The 16977-nt window shown below is 42.9% G+C and overlaps 1 protein-coding gene across 7 annotated transcripts in view; it reads left to right on the top strand.

Annotated features, from left to right (window-relative positions):
* The window catches only part of MOGAT1 (monoacylglycerol O-acyltransferase 1), a 75159-nt gene that overhangs the window by 3080 nt on the left and 55102 nt on the right, over nt 1-16977 (top strand). For 2 of the 7 annotated variants that reach the window (XM_075528934.1, XM_075528932.1), the window contains exons 2-3: nt 3560-3629; nt 7341-7465. The exons of 3 other annotated variants lie outside the window; for them this stretch is intronic. The gene's annotated coding sequence lies outside the window, so the exon portion shown is untranslated. The remainder of the gene's footprint in view (nt 1-3559; nt 3630-7340; nt 7466-16977) is intronic. 2 more of the 7 variants (XM_075528936.1, XM_075528933.1) reach the window with 1 other exon arrangement.

Here is a 16977-nt window from a genome sequence, read left to right as displayed (position 1 = left end):
AAGCCACCAAGTTTACACGGTAACCATAGGAAACGTATGCACAGAGGTAGGTGTGGTTATGACCCTGAATTTGCAGGCGAGGAAACTGAAGCACAAGATGTCCTAGCGATTTGCCTCATATGAAAGAACTGACCAGTAGAGCCATGACCTTTCTACTGTGCAGGGACTGAACATCTCCAGAGCCACACAGTGGCCATGGGGACACAATGGTTAAACACTCGGCTGCTAAGCAAAAGGCAGTTCTAACTCACCCAGCCACTATGTGGCAGAAAGATTTAGTAAAGGGCTTCCTTTTTTTTTTTTTTTAAATTTTAACAATTTATTGGGGCTCATACAATTCTTTTCACAGTTCATATATATACATACATCAATTGTATAAAGCACATCTGTACAGTCTTTGCCCTAATCATTTTTTTCTCTTTTCTTCTTTTACATTTTATTAGGGACTCATACAACTCTTACCACAATCCATACATATACATACATCAATTGTATAAAGCACATCCATACATTCCCTGCCCCAATCATTCTCAAGGCATTTGCTCTCCACTTAAGCCCCTTGCATCAGGTCCTCTTTTTTTTCCCCTCCTCCCTCCCCATTCCCCCCTCCCTCATATGCCCTTGGTAATTTATACATCGTTGTTTTGTCATATCTTGCCCTATCCAGAGTCTCCCTTCCCCCCTTCTCTGCTGTCCCTCTCCCAGGGAAGAGGTCACATGTGGATCCTTGTAATCAGTTCCCCCTTTCCAACCCACTCACCCTCCACTCTCCCAGCATCGTCCCTCACACCCTTGGTCCTGAAGGTATCATCCACCCTGGATTCCCTGTACCTCCAACCCTCATATGCACCAGTGTACAGCCTCTGTCCTATCCAGCCCTGCAAGGTAGAATTCGGATCATGGTAGTTGGGGGGAGGAAGCATCCAGGATCCGGGGGAAAGCTGTGTTCTTCATCGATACTACCTCACACCCTAATTAACCCATCTCCTCTCCTAAACCCCTCTATGAGGGGATCTCCATTGGTCGACACTTGGGCCTTGGGTCTCCACTCTGCACTTCCCCCTTCATTTAATATGATATATATACATATATATACATACATATATACATATACACATATATACACATACATACACACACTTACATCTTTTTTTTTTTTTTGCATGATGCCTTATACCTGGTCCCTTGGGCACCTCGTGATCGCACTGGCCGGTGTGCTTCTTCCATGTGGGCTTATTTGCTTCTGAGCTAGATGGCCGCTTGTTCACCTTCAAGCCTTTAAGACCCCAGACACTATCTCTTTTGATAACCGGGCACCATCAGCTTTCTTCACCACATTTGCTTATGCACCCATTTGTCTTCAGCGATCCTATCATGGAGGTGTGCAGTCAATGATATGATTTTTTTGTTCTTTGATGCCTGGTAACTGATCCCTTTGGGACCACTCGCTCACTCAGGCTGGTGTGTTCTTCCATGTGGACTTTGTTGCTTCTGAGCTAGATGGCCGCTTGTTTATCTTCAAGCCTTTAAGACCCCAGTCACTATCTCTTTTGATAGCCGGGCACCATCAGCTTTCTTCACCACATTTACTTGTTCACACACTTTGGCTCCAGCCGTTGTGTCGGGAGAGTGAGCATCATAGAGTTCCAATTTAATAAAAGAAGGTATTCATGCATTGAGGGAGTGTTTGAGTAGAGGCCCAAGGTCCTTCCGCCACCTTAATACTTGACCTATAAATATAGACACATAGATCTATTTCCCCATCCTCCTATATATATTTGCATGTACATGTCTTTGTCTAGACCTCCATGAATGCCGCAAAGGGCTTCCTTAAAGATTCCAAGCCGAACCCCACTGCCATCATGTTGACTGACTCACAATGTCCCTGTGGGACAACGTAGTACTGCCCTGCGAGGACATTACAGAAGTCAGCTGCCCCATCAAAGTCCCGCAGACTGGGTGGTGGGTTCTAACCACAGCCTTTTGGTTGGCAGCCAATTGCTTGAACCATGAAACCACCAGGAGGAACACTACTACTTTGTAACACGGATTCATCACATTGTCTCCATGGTACCTACCAACAACCATGAGACCAGAGAGGTGAATGGATCATAGCTGGGTCAGTTTTAGGCATTCCTCAATGCCAACTGAACCCTTTCCCACAGTGTATTCTATTGCCCATGGGAGTAGGCCATCTCATCTCACTGTTCCAACATTACAGATAGACAGGGACCCCATGAACTATAAACATACCCAGTGCCAAATCTAGTTCTCTTACCAAAATCAGTGTTCCGCTCATGGAAAAAATAATCACATGCTGAGCTGCCCTCCTCTGGGGATTTCTAGATGCTCTGTGAAATTAGTGTACTCGTCTGGAAAATATGGATAAGGGTACACACTTTAGAGCATTGTTATGAAGTGTGTTGTTGTTTGGTGCTGCCGATTCAGTTCTGACTTATAGCGACCACCTCTATAACAGAACAGAATGCACCCCTGCCCAGCCCTGTGTCATCTTCATAATTATTGCTATGTCTGAGGCCACTGCTGCCACCAAGGGCTTCCCTCTCTTTCGCTGCCCCTCTCCTTTACTAAGCATGATGTTCGCCTCCAGGGACTGTTCTCTCCTGATAGCATGTGCCAAGTACGTGAGACCAAGTCTTGCCATCCTTGATTCTATAGAGTCTTCTGGCTGTACTTCTTCTAAGACAGATTTATTTATTCTTTGACAGTCCATGGTATGGGCTATATTTTTTTTCCCAGCAGAATTCAAATACATCATAATTCAAATGTATCACAAACCAAATAACTGCTCTGGGTGTATCATGTTGTTAGCACTCCTTATGGTCATCTGTCCTCACAGTCTTCCCTGTTGCCATCAGATCACTCTGGTATTTTGTTTCCTTCACATCTCCCACCATGACCTTCCCACGTTTCATCTTTGTGCATGTACAGGGCTCCCGTATGTCCTCCTGTACACTCTCTGTGACTTGCCAATCTGTTAGAAGATTCCAATGGAGAAGCGAAAACAAGGCCATGAGTATGCCCCACAAACACTGGCTGTTTGATAGGAAAGATACATGGAGACTATTGAGATGGTATATCACTTTGTCTTACCTACTTTGGATATATTGTCACTAGAGACCAGTCAGTCCCCAGTAAAGTTGGGGCGTGGGGTGTGCAGTGAGAAAGAGGAAGGCCCTTAATCAAATGGATGATTGACACAGTGGCTGCAACAATACGCTCAAGCATAAGAACAATTGTGAGGAAGGTACAGACCAGGCAGTGTTTCATTCTGCTGTGTGTGGGGTTGCTATGGGTCAGAACCAACTCAGAGACAACTAACACAACAACAACATGCCACGTTCATTGTCAAAAAGAGCAGTGCAGGATCTCTCCTGAAGGATGCTGCTGCCTATAATAGAATACTATGCATCCGCCCCCAAGAAAGACCCGCTCATAGCACTGTTAACTCAAATTTGCATAGCAACCACTACTGCCAAGGATGAAGAGTTTTCAGATTTTTACTTTTTTGTTGTTGTTTTTTAACCAATTTCTGCAGTCTGAAATTGATGAAAGATCCAATCAAGATAAACACTGGCGATTGAAATGAGAGAGTTGGAGACAAAGAGGTAGGTAGAGCTGGTAGTTTCAGACTATAGCCTTGGTCATAGAAATGATACTGGAGAGCCTTTGTTAGAATTTTTCAAGACCAACACATATTCAGTGCAAATGCCTTTTTTTCCAGCAGCATAAATGGTGGCTATACATGAACCCTGCAAAATGAAATACACAGGAGTTAGATCAAGTACCTCTGCAGAAATAGTTGGTAGAGAAACTCAATATTATCAGTCAGCATAAGGTCATGGGGCAACTGCAGAAGAGACCATCAGTTGTTCATATGCAAGTTCGGATTGAAACTGAAGAAAATTAAAACAAGTCCACCAACAAAAATCAATGATGATTATGTTGCTGTTAGGTGCTGTCGATTCAGTTCTGGCTCATAGTGACATTGTGCCCAACAGAACGAAACACGTCCCGAGCTGTGCCATCCTCACAATTGTTCTTTTTTTAAAAAAAAACAACAATTTATTAGGGGCTCATACAACTCTTATCACAGCCCATACATATACACACATCAATTGTATAAAGCACATCTGTACATTCTTTGCCCTCATCATTTTCTTTTTTTTCCTCCTCTTTTCTTTTTTTAACATTTTATTAGGAACTCATACAACTCTTATCACAATCCATACATACACATACATCAACTGTATAAAGCACATCCATACATTTCCTGCCCCAATCATTCTCAAAGCATTTGCTCTCCACTTAAGCCCTTTGCATCAGGTCCTCTTTTTTTTTTCCCCTCCCTCCCCACTCCCCGCTCCCACAATTGTTCTTATGGTTGGGCACAAGGTGGTAAGTATATTCCACCTGAATTTAAAGCTCATTTCAAGAAAAGATTCGATACATTGAACAAAGATCAGACGAGTTGTGGTATGAAATCAAGACATCATGCAGGAAGAAAGCATGGAAATAAAAGATCAAAATTGACATCAGAAGAGACTCTGAAACTTACTCTTCAAAGTACAGTAGCTAAAGTAAATGAAAGCAAGCATGAAGGAAAGCGCTGAAGAGATTTCAAAGGTTTCCTGAGGAGACAAAGTAACGTAGAATAATAAAATATGCAAAGACTTGGAATTAGAAAACCAAAAGTGAAGAGCATGCTTGGCATTTCTCAAGCTGCAAGAATGGAAGGAAAAAGCCCCAAACCTTGAGCTGCAAGATGGAAGGATGCTATGACAAATTATTGACCAGAACCAAAACTAACTCAAACTCACTGCTATGGAGTCAATGCTGAGTCATAGTGACCCCCTGTGGGTTTCCGGTTATACAGAACCGTATCAAAATAAGATGGAAGGAATCCAGGCATTATACTAAAAAGAGTTAGATGACATTCAACCATTTCAAGAGGTAGCATATGAGCAGCACCTGATGGGATTGAAATACAAAGTCCAAGATGCCCTGGAGGCATTGGCCAAAAAAAAAAGTTTGTTTTTTCAAAAATTCTAGAAATTGATGAAATGCCAATTCAGATGTTTAAGTAAATGGGCGCAACACTAGAGACACTCACCTGAATAGGCCAAGAAGTTTTCTTCGTCTACATAAGGTTGCTGTGAGTCAGAACCAGATTGACCACAGCTAATACACAAAATGTAAGTTGGTGTTTTTCTCATCCTCTTAAGGGAAGAGAGCAGGGATGAGGTAGGAGGTAGGCCAAGTTTCCTACTTGGCCGTCCAACAAGAAGAAATCCCAACTCATTTGAGACTTGTCGTTGTGGTTGGTAACTGCCATGGGGTTGCGCTACACCCTTGACCCTGTTCACATCAGAATGAAATGTGGTCCAGGCCTGCTTTATCCCCATGATTGGTTGCAGATCAGACTATTTTGATCCCTATGGTTTTCATTGGCTGATTTTCAGACGTAGATAGGCCTTTCTTCCTCATCCATCATAGTTTGGAACCTTAAAAAAACAACTCACTGCGTGAGTCTCTAACAACTCATACTGACCAGGGCACACAGAGCAGCCTTCCCCTGTTGGCTTTTGAGACTGGAACTCTTTACAGCAGTGGTTCTCAACCTGTGGGTTGCAAACCCTTTGGGGGTTGAACAACCCTTTCACAGGGGCTGTCCAATTTATAACAATAGCAAAATTACAGTTATGAAGTAGCAACAAAAATAATTTAATAAAATAATAATGGTTGGCGGGGGGGGTCACCACAACATGAGGAACTGTATTAAAGGGCCTCGGCACTAGGAAAGTTGAGAACCACTGCTTTACAGGAGTAAGAAACCTCATCTTTCTCCCTTGGAGCAGTTGGTGGTTTGGAATGCTGACCTTGTGGAGCACAAATTGATACAATGACTTTGGGGGATACGTCTGTACCAAGAAAGTTGTAGCAATCACATTCCCTAAACTAAAAAACCAAACCAAAAAAACTCTACTGCCACTGAATTGATTCTGACTTATACCCACCCTACATGATGAATAGAACTGCTCCGTAGGGTTTCTGAGACTCAAAATCTTTATGGGGTCAGATAGCTTCATCTTTCTCCCTCAGAGCTGTTGGAGAGTTGGAACCACTGACCTTGTGATAAGGAACCCAAATCAGTAACCCACTGTACCATGGGACCTCCTGTACTTACCCTACTGTCCGGCAGTTATATTCCTAGGAATCACCTTCAGAAAAACTCTGAAACAGCTGACCAGAAGACATCTGTTGCAGTTACATAATCTCCTGTCAACCTGCCAAGGTGTGGAGTGTAGCCTGTGAATCAGGTCACATCTTGATGACCTCTTTTGAAGGTGTGATGGAAGTAAATAGCTGATTGGAGGCCAGATAAAGACTCTCTGCTTGGTATTCCTGATGACAAGACAGATGGAGCTACGCTAGAACCCTGGAGCTGAAGGAACCACGTGGAAACCCATGCCCACGCTGAGATACTTACACTGCCACTGGACCCAAAGACTTTCCACCACGGGTCTGTGGTCTTCCTGCATCCCGTGTCACTGCATGTGTTGCGTGAGTCTGAAGAGGACTTTACAGACTGGTATTGGACATATGGGCTAATATCAGACTTATGGACTTGATCTGGACAAGGCTTGTATATTTTCTTAATAAACAATTACTCTTTTATATAAAGCTCTTTCTTATACACATATATCTATGAATTTGGTTCTCGAGTCCACCCAGGTTAACACAATATCAATAAGAACGCTCATCATTAGTTACACTGTTCATTACAAGAGAAAGCTGAGAACAACCCTGTGTCCATCAGTACTAGGATGATAAGTAATTATGGTCAATTTAGCCAATGAAGCATCATCAGACAGCTGTGAAAATGAATGAAGTACCGCCTCGCCTATCAATTTGTATGCTTCTTAAAAGCATAGTTCTCAGCAAAAAGAAATCACAGAAGCAAGCAAGTATGGTGCAAAATAGACGATGAAACTCTGAGGAAATGCAAGTGATGATTGCCACCAAATAGGAGATGAATTAACTCTGAACTGGAGCAGATCCAGCCCAAAGGGTTTCAAAAGCACTGAGGTTCTTTTCCACCGGGTTTCTGAGTACCTTCTTTGTTGCCCTTGGTCCGTGTCCTCAGGGTTGGTTTTGACCTGCGGTGACCCTTGGCACAACAGAAGGAAACATTGCCCGGTCCTGCGCCATCCTTACGGTTGTTTCCAGGCTTGAGCCCTTGATTGCAACCACTGTGGGTCAGTCTATCTCGCTGAGCACCTTCCTCTTTGTCACTGCCCCTATGCTTTACCGAACAGGATGTCTTCTCCGGGGCTGGTCTCTTCTGACAGCACGTCCCTCCGAAGTATGTAAGATGAAGTTTCTCCATCCTTCATAGCTGTATTTAAAGAAGTTAAAAATGAAGATTTGAAACTAGAAAATGGTAACACTATTTCACTATTTGCAGGCATTGGGGGTGGTGGTGGGGGCGGCTAGAAAAGACAGAAATGCTTGACTGCCAGGTTTGTTCTTGTTAGCAGCCCTTGGTCCACAATCATGAGGGGGAGGGGGAGCCCATGCAGAAGGGAACAAAGTACTGATTGGAGCATTGTGAGCCTTAGATTTTCCTGTCAGTTACCACACCTTTCTTTCTAGTCCATGTTAGTCTGGGAGCACCTGCTCAGCATCATAGGGACACGCAAACCTCGCCTGACAGAGGGTGGTGACTGCACACTAGGTGCAAGGGGTGTTGACAATTCTAGCATGAATCACCGCTGCCCAAGGCCAGCTTACCTCGTATAGAGGGGGCAGTAGGATTGCTTGATATTTGACTTTTTATAAGAGTTATTTAATATATAAAGAAATTTAAAGAATTCTAGTTTAATTTGTAATTTTTTAAAACAATGTTAAAGCAAATTTGCATAAGGCAGTATACATTGACCTCCCAGTTTTAATTTCTTCTCTTTTTTAAAAGTTAAGTGTAAGGTTTTACATCTAAGTTTGATGTACTATATACAAATCATGCTGAATCTGACTGTGAAGAGATCCAAATCAGTCTGTGCCTGAAAAGATTCCCCAGGGTACAGAATCATTTTCAGAACTAACTCTCCAAGTTTTCTAAAGACAATTTTCAAAGAAATTCAAGGCATACAATGAACATCGTATAAATACACACATTCTAGACGCTAATAAAACCCACTGAAGAGATGGCATTACAACTATAATAAAATTACAGGTACTTGGTGAGACTCTGGAGCCTTGGTGGTATAGTGATTACACATTGGGCTGCAATCCTTAAGATCAGCAGTTCAAAACCACCAGCTGCTTTAAGTGAAACAGAGGAGACTTTTTATTCCCTGAAACCCCAAACCGTTTCAGTCTCAGAAACTCAGCATCGACTCGGTGGCAGTGAGTGTGGTTGTCTAGGTTTGGATGAGACTCCACATCTTAGCTGCAAAACCACAGGTCTATATGGAGCAGAACCCCCAAACACAGAGGCTGCATCTAATTGATCAATCGCGACCTTGATCATGAGATTATTTTCTTCTCTATACCTTAATGCAAAACGAACTGTATTTTGTAATCATTGTAACTTTCAGGTATTACTTGTTGTTGTAAGGAAAAGTTCAGACTGGTAAAACAGGATGATCTTCAGTAAAGTTCCTCCTCCCCACTGCCCCCCACTCCCGCAACCCCCAGGCATTGGTAGTAAGCACCTATGTCAACAACATGTCTGAGCCTGCATTGACTTGTGTCATTGTAAGTGTGTTTGCCTGTAAACCGTGTCATATTGGAGATAGAGAAATTTGCTTAAATGATTGCGGCACTTTCCTGTAATGCTTGTGGGTTGACCAATATTTGGGCAAGAGGTGGGTTGATATGCAGCTTCTAAAAATACAGATAATTTACTGTGGTGCTCTGAAAATCAAATTGCTGAGTAGGGAATGAATTGGCTCTATACACTTTCACCCAACCCACAATACAATATTAAAAAGGAAAAAAAAAAGGAATCTAGTTGATTAACATCAACTTCCTCATTGTCAAGCAGTGGCCATGTTTAACTGTGTTTTAAAAGTAGATTTGGTTTTTTTTATTGAACTTTTCAAAATAACTGAAATTCTAACTGTTGGAATTCTCCTTCCATGATTTACTGCCCAGACTATTGCCCCTAATGTCTTTTCCACACGGTAGCCAATGTTATATTCCCAAGTGTCAAATTGATCATGCCATTTGCCTACCTAGCATGCCTGAATTTCTTCACATTGTTCTAAAGTTCCAAACTTCCTAATAGAGTTTTGGACCTTCAATATAAAGCACTTGATTATCTCTTGATGTCTTATATCTTGATCTCTTATATCAAGAGATCCAACGACACAGTGCATTGTGTAAATCTGTTGTAAGATACTTCTTTAAATTAATGAAAAGCAAGGATGTCACTTTGAAGACTAAGGTTTGCCTGACCGAAGCCATGACAATTTCAGTCCCTTCATATGCATTTGAAAGTTGGGCATTGAATGAGGAAGACTGAAGAAGAATCAATGCACAGGATGGAGCAGTATTTTCTTCTGTTGTCAATGGGTTGCTATAGTTAAGGAACCGACTCGATGGCACCTAATAACAACAGCAACTTATCTCTTGAGTCCCAGCTGTTACTATTCAACCATCACACCCTGAACTTCAATCCACTCTGAACTTACAAAAGAGGAAGGAGGTACCCAGATACACCTCATGGACACCTGGAGACTCTGGGTTAAGTGTTGGATGCTAACTGCAAGGTCAGTAGTTCAGACTCACCAGATGATCTGTGGGAGGAAGATGACATGGCTGTTTGCTCCTCCAAAGATTTACAGCCTTGAAAACTCTGTATTGCGTCACCATGAGGTATAGTTGACTTAGTGGCAGTGAGCTGGGTTTTTTGTTGTTGTTTAGGCCTCTCTTCAGTTTGAATTATACCGCAACAAAAGAAAATAAAAATCCTCACAACTAGACCAATAAACAACATCATGAGAAATGGAGAAAATATTGCTGTTCTTGAGAATTTCATTTTTTACTTGAAATGCCTATGGAAACAACTATCAAGAAATCCGTGAGGTCATTATCTTCATTTTACAAGTTGAATTTACAACTGTTCAGCTATTGCACCAAGGTGACAGGTGGTAAGCAGTAGGTCCTGGATTTTTATCTAATTTAGAGAACTGTTAGTACTCTACTGTATTGCTTCCCAAGTGGGGATAGTAGAAAATTCTGGGAGCATTGGGAAAATCTACTGCAAAAGATCTGTGTCTCTTTAAAGTCTTAAAAAAAAAAAAGATGCCGTTTTAAGGGGTAAGGTACACATGACCCAAACCATGATATATTAAATCACCTCATATATATGTGAAAACTGGACAATGAGTAAGGAAACTAAAGAAGAATTGACGTCTTTCAATTACGGTGATGGTGAAGAATATTGAATATAGCATGGACGATCAGAAGAACAAACAATTCTGTCTTGGTTGCCAGAATTCTGGGAAGTGAGGATGATGAAATCTTGTCTCCCATATTTCGGACAAGAGGGATCAACCTCTGAAGAAAAGTGTTGTGTTAGTCCAGCATGACTAGAGAAGCAAATCCAGAGACACTCATATGTGCGTAAGAAAGGGCTTTATATCAAAAGGTAATTGTATATTAAGAAAACATCCCAGCTCAGTCCATAAGTCCCATATTAGCCCATATGTCCCATATCAGTCTATAAATTCCTCTTCAGACTCACACAGCACATGCAATGATACCATATGCAAGAAGATCACAGGCCAGTGGGTGGGAAGTCTTTTGGATCCAGTGGTGGTGGAATCATCTCAGCACTGGCATGGGTCTCCATGTGGCTCCTCCAGCTCCAGGGCTCTGTTTCCATCAGTGTAGTTCCACATGGCTGGTCAACAGTAATATCTCACATGGGGAGTGTGTGTCCTGTCTCCAGGGAGGAAGACAAGATTTCCCAGAATCCTCAGGAGAAGGCTATGGCCACACAGAGGGCTATGCCCCTTCACTCATGTTCATAGGAGATTAGGTAGCTGCCACAGACCACTTATGCAAGTTAGTGTCATAGCCATATATAATATAATTTTAAAATAAAACAATAATAAAACCGTATCTGTACCTAACAGGATAAAACTAAAATGCGTACAGTTCAATATGTGCCAATGCCTCATTTAAACATAATATTCTATAAGTGAGCAACACAATAATCTATGCCTAACAATTACAGTTAAGTGAATACTTATACTTTAATCCTATAATTCTATGAATATATTCCCCCACCTATGAAAGTTTATAAACAAGCCACTTCATGCCTTTATCCACCCAATTTTGTGTATCCGATTTCTATACTGTCTACTTACATCAACCCAGTGCTGTGAGGAGACAATTATATATTCTTTTTTAAAATTTAATCATTTTACTGGGGGCTCATACAATTTTTATCACAATCCATACATACGTCCATTGTGTCAAGCACATATGTACATTTGTTGCCACCATTATTCTCAAAACATTTGCCTTCTACTTGAGCCCTTAATATCGGCTCCTCATTTATCCCCCTACTTCCCCCTCCCTCATGAACCCTTCATAATTAATAAATTATTATTTTGTCATATGTTATACTGTCTTGACATCTCCCCCCACCCTCTTCTCTGTTGTTCATCCCCCAAGGAGGAGGCCATACGTAGATTCTTGTAATTGGGTCCCCCTTTCTATCCCACATGACCTCCACCCTCCAGGTATCGCCACTCTCGCCACTGGTCCTGAAGGGGTCATCTGTTCTGGATTCCCTGTGTTTCCAGTTGCTATCTGTACCAGTGTACATCCTCTGGTCTAGCCAGATTTGTAAGGTAGAATTGGGATCATGATATTGGGGGGGAGGGGGAGGAAGCTTTTAAGAACTAGAGGGAAGTTTGTTTCATCTTTGCTACCCTGCACCCTGATTGGCTCATCTCCTCCCCACAACCCTTCAGTAAGGGGGTGTCCAGTTGGCTACCGATGGGCTTTAAGTCTCCACTCTGCACTCTCCCACATTTATAATGATATGGACAATCATATTCTTTGATGTGAAGAATCTTCATTCCAGTTGGAACCTTGTGATTCCACATCCATGAGCAATGTCAAATCAGGACAGGCTGTCCATAAAGTCAGCAGCAATATGTACTTTCTTAGAATTTGTATAACCGTTCAATGAGGTCAGTTATTATCTTCATTTTATCGGTTAGCAATTGAGCCTTATGAATATTCAGTAATTGGTCTAAGGTCTCAGTAAGCAGTAGATCCTGGATTTTCATCTAATTTAGAGAACTGTTAGCACTCTATAATGTGTGCTTATCAAGAAGAGATAGTAGAAAAATCTAGGTGTCAAATTAAGGAGTCTAGAGTCACGACCTCTGGCAGAAGTGAGGGTCTTGAGCAGTTCCCTAGAGCGCTAGGGCACTTGCCTGTCACTGTGGACTCCTTAACAACTGACCCATGGTGGCATTTGGCTTCTTAGGCCAGGGCCTCAAGGGTGGTCTTCCAGAGATGGTAAGAAGGGCCCACTTGAGAGAGTTTGTGCCATTGGCTTCCTGATCCTCTGGCTGGGGCACTTGGCCTCCTTGTTTGGCTGGGGAATATGCACAACTCTCATGCTTTACATACATGAATGAAAGACTATTTCACTTTGTGGTTAATGCGGTTGTTGTTGCTAGGTGGCACAGGGTGGATTCAGGTTCATAATGACCGTATGGATAACAGAACAAAGCATTTCCCAGGCCCCACAATCATTGCTATGTGTAAGCCTAGTTGTGCAGCCACGGTATCGATCCATCTAATGGAGGGGTTTCCTGTGTTCCACTGACTGTCTACCAAACGTGAGCTCCTTCTCTAGGAACTGGCTCCTCTTTTTTTTTTTTCTATTTGTGGTGTTTTCTTTAGTTTTATTTTCTTTCATTTTTTACATTTTATTAGGGGCTCATACAACTCTTATAACAATCCATACATATACATACATAAATTGTATGAAGCACATCCATACATTCTTTGCCCTAATCATTTTCAAAGCATTTGCTCTCCACTTAAGCCCTTTGCATCAGGTCCTCTTTTTTTCCCCCTCCCTCCCTACTCCCCCCTCCCTCATGAGCCCTTGATAATTTATAGATTGTTATTTTGTCATATCTTGCCCTATCCGGAGTCTCCCTTCACCCGCTTCTCTGCCGTCCATCTCCCAGGGAGGAGGTCACATGTGGATCCTTGTAATCAGTTCCCCCTTTCCAACCCACTCACCCTCTACTCTGCCAGTATCGCCCCTCACACCCCTGGTCCTGAAGGTATCATCCACCCTGGATTCCCTGTGCCTCCAGCTTCCATATGCACCTGCCCTATCCAATCCTGCAAGGTAGAATTCGGATCATGGTAGTTGGGGGGAGGAAGCATCCAGGATCTGGGGAAAGCTGTGTTCTTCATCGGTACTACATCGCACCCTGACTGACCCATCTCCTCTCCTAAACCCCTCTGTGAGGGGATGTCCAGTGGCCGACAAATGGGCTTTGGGTCTCCACTCTGAACTTCCCCCTTCATTCACTATGGTATCATCTATCTGTATCTATATATCTATATCTATCTATCTATCTATCTATCTATCTATCTATCTATCTATCTATCTATATATTGCATGATGCCTTATACCTAGTCCCTTTGGCACCTCATGATCGCTCAGGCTGGTGTACTTCTTCCACATGGGCTTTATTGCTTCTGAGCTAGATGGCCGCTTGTCCACTTTCAAGCCTTTAAGACCCCAGACACTATCTCTTTTGATAGCTGGGCACCATCAGCTTTCTTTGCCACATTTGCGTATGCACCTGTTTGTCTTCAGTGAGCGTATCATGGAGGTGTGCAGCCAATGATATGATATTTTGTTCTTTGATGCCTGATAACTGATCCCTTGGTGGCCCCATGATCACACAGGCTGGTGTGTTCTTCCATGTGGGTTTGTTGCTTCTGAGCTAGATGGCTGCTGATTTATTTTCAAGCCTTTAAGACCCCAGACACTATCTCTTTTGATAGCCGGGCACCATCAGCTTTCTTCACCACATTTACTTGTTCACCCACTTTGGCTTCAGCAGTTGTGTCGGGAGGGTGAGCATCGTAGAGTTCCAATTTAATAAAAGAAAGTATTCATGCATTGAGGGAGTACTTGAGTAGAGGCCCAAGGTCCTTCCGCCACCTTAATACTAAACCTATAAATATAGACACATAGATCTATTTCCCCATCCTCGTATATATATATATTTGCATGTACATGCCTTTGTCTAGACCTCCATAAATGCCCTTTGACTCCTAGCTCTTTCCTCCATCTCTCTTGACTTTCCTCCTGCCCTACTACCATGCTCCATCCCCACCTGGGTTACAGCTATACCTCTTCTTTACCTTACCCTTGATCATTCCCTACCAGGCCTGCCACTCCCCCCTCTCTACCATTTTGGGTCCCATGTTGTTCCCTTGTCCCTGTGTTTGTTTACACCCCACCCACCCCCCCACTTCCCCCTATCCCAAGTCGCCCTGGAACTCTCGGTCCCGTTGTTTTTCCTCCAGAGAGTTCATCCAGCCTGTCTTATTTAGACAGACTTGTGGAGACAATAACATGCACGAAAACAAGACAGAGGAAAACAAAGCAACAGTATACAACCAGACAACAAAACAACAACAACAAACCACTGACAAAGAACAACAAAACACATCAAGAAAGAAAAGCTTGTAGTTAGTTCAAGGATCATTTGTTGGCCCTTAGGAGTGTTTTCCAGTCCAGTCTGTTGGGGCACCATGCCCTGGCCCCAAAGTCCACTTTCAGCGTTCCCTGGGGACCTTGCACTCCATTCCCTTGCTGTTCCGCTGCACTCCCCCAGTGCTTTGCCTCGGTGTGGTGGGATCAGGTCAGGTGCAATTCCCACACTGTGTCTCCGGTGCTGTCCCCTGTATCGCCCTTGGTCACTGAGGGGCATCATGTCTCATAGTGGGGCCAACCATGTTGTTCTCTCTGTAGACTGGCTGCTCTAATCAGGAACATCATCCTTACGGCCTGGTGGGCCAGGCTGTGTTCCACTCTCTTCTCCTCCTTCTTCATCTGCTCCCATGTGCTCTGATCAGATATGTCCATCTCCCAGAGCTGCAGAATCAATGTCGTCCTTTGGAGCAAATTCTTCTCGGGGGAGGGGCAGGAATCCACTTAATTTTTGGTGCTGGGGCCAGCCTCCCAGACCTCTCCACTGGTTCCCTACTCCACGCCGGGATATTGCATTCACAACTTGCGGCACTGGGTTGAAGTCTGCTCCCACTTTCCCTGTGGAGATATAAACATTACCCTCCCCTTGGGTGGATTAGTGCCCCATGGCCCCGCTCCCCTTTTCTTCCTTATATTCATCCTTTTATTTTCCTTTCCCCACCTCCTCCCCCCCTGTTGTCTACCATGTGCATCCCTGGTTTTGATCTGGTCTCTGCCATACTACACAGTCTTCACCCCAAAAATGTTTGTATACAGTAGCTTTTCCCCCTATGCCACTTTTGCATTTTTTTTAATACTTACCTCAGCGAGCTCATGTTGTACTTGTCCTTTTGTGCCTGACTTACTTCGCTTAGCATGATTTCCTCCAGGAACTGGCTCCTCTTGATGACATGCCAAAGTGAGTGAGACAAATTCTCACCATGCTCTCATCTCAGAAGCATTCTGGCTGTACTTCCTCCTGACTCCTACCTCTCATGAAAATCAGAACAGTGACCTTTGTTCTAAACTGTCCCCTCACTTTAGAAATAAGCTGATTTCCCTTTTAACTTGGCCATGGAAACATGTTAACAGTAAAATGGCACGTCACAGAAAACATTGTCACCTCCTGGCTAGGGGAAATTGGCTGTGATGAAATTCACTGGGAAACAAATGAAAAGGGAAGTGATTTTTTAATGACTCACTTCCCTACTCAACTGTCACCTTCTTAGTCCCCTGAATTGAGAAGTAGAAAGTGGAACCACACTTGGGTGATAGAATCTCAAATCCTCAAGGCAGCACTATGTGGGTTTCTCTGTACCACTTTGTCTGCAGCCATCTGCAGGACCAGCCAGAGGAGATACTTAATACATGTTTGTTGTTTTATTGTAGATTCATGTTTGTTGCATTGATTCATATATACCCAATGGACAGTATTTGGTGACTGCTTGATACTTTCTGATTGAATGCATAACTAACCGCAATTTAGATAGTGGCTAATTTGGTGCTCAGCATTCTTCGACACCCTCTTCAGTGATCTCTTCCTGTTTCGGTAACACTCCTTGCCTCCCTTATCATTTTGTTTGTGAGCCAGTATAGTCTAACCCTTAGCTGGCGCAGGCCCCACAAACAGGCCCGCTTTTCAAATCACAGAAACCTGGTTCTGCTATGTACAACGTGAGAAATCCATTTGACCTGTATTCTCAGATTCTTTTGTGGTAAGAAATTACTCACCCAGAAGGGTGGTTTAAATCAGCACACAGTCATGTAGCACCTTATCTGGTGATTCAACTGCTCAGTAATGGTGATAGGTCATATATTAGGGTGTTGCTGCAAAAACATAGAAACCTTTATTAAACAAAAATATCAATTTGCAAAGCTATTGTTTTTGGATATACCCTTTTTAAAAAAAATGTGTTAATGTGAATTAGGTGAAGGTTTACAGAACAGATCATCAATGTTACAGTCAGCAATCTCTGCTCACCCACTGCAATCCCTTGATTGTGTGTCATCACCCCTTCTGATCTCTCCCTGGGGAATACCTGTAAGTTACAATGATTCAAAAATACAATTCATTTTGCATGAAGGTGTAGAGAAGAAAATAATCAAACAGTATTGTTACTAGCATAACATACGTGCCCAAGTTTATCCCAAACAGCAAGTGTTTTAGCATGTCTCTGTAATCAGTAGATGACTGC

Source organism: Tenrec ecaudatus, chromosome 13 (assembly GCF_050624435.1).
Source record: "Tenrec ecaudatus isolate mTenEca1 chromosome 13, mTenEca1.hap1, whole genome shotgun sequence".
NCBI classification, from domain to species: Eukaryota; Metazoa; Chordata; class Mammalia; order Afrosoricida; family Tenrecidae; genus Tenrec; species Tenrec ecaudatus.
Note: the sequence above shows the minus strand (reverse complement) of the source record. Positions and strands in the feature narration are given on the sequence as shown.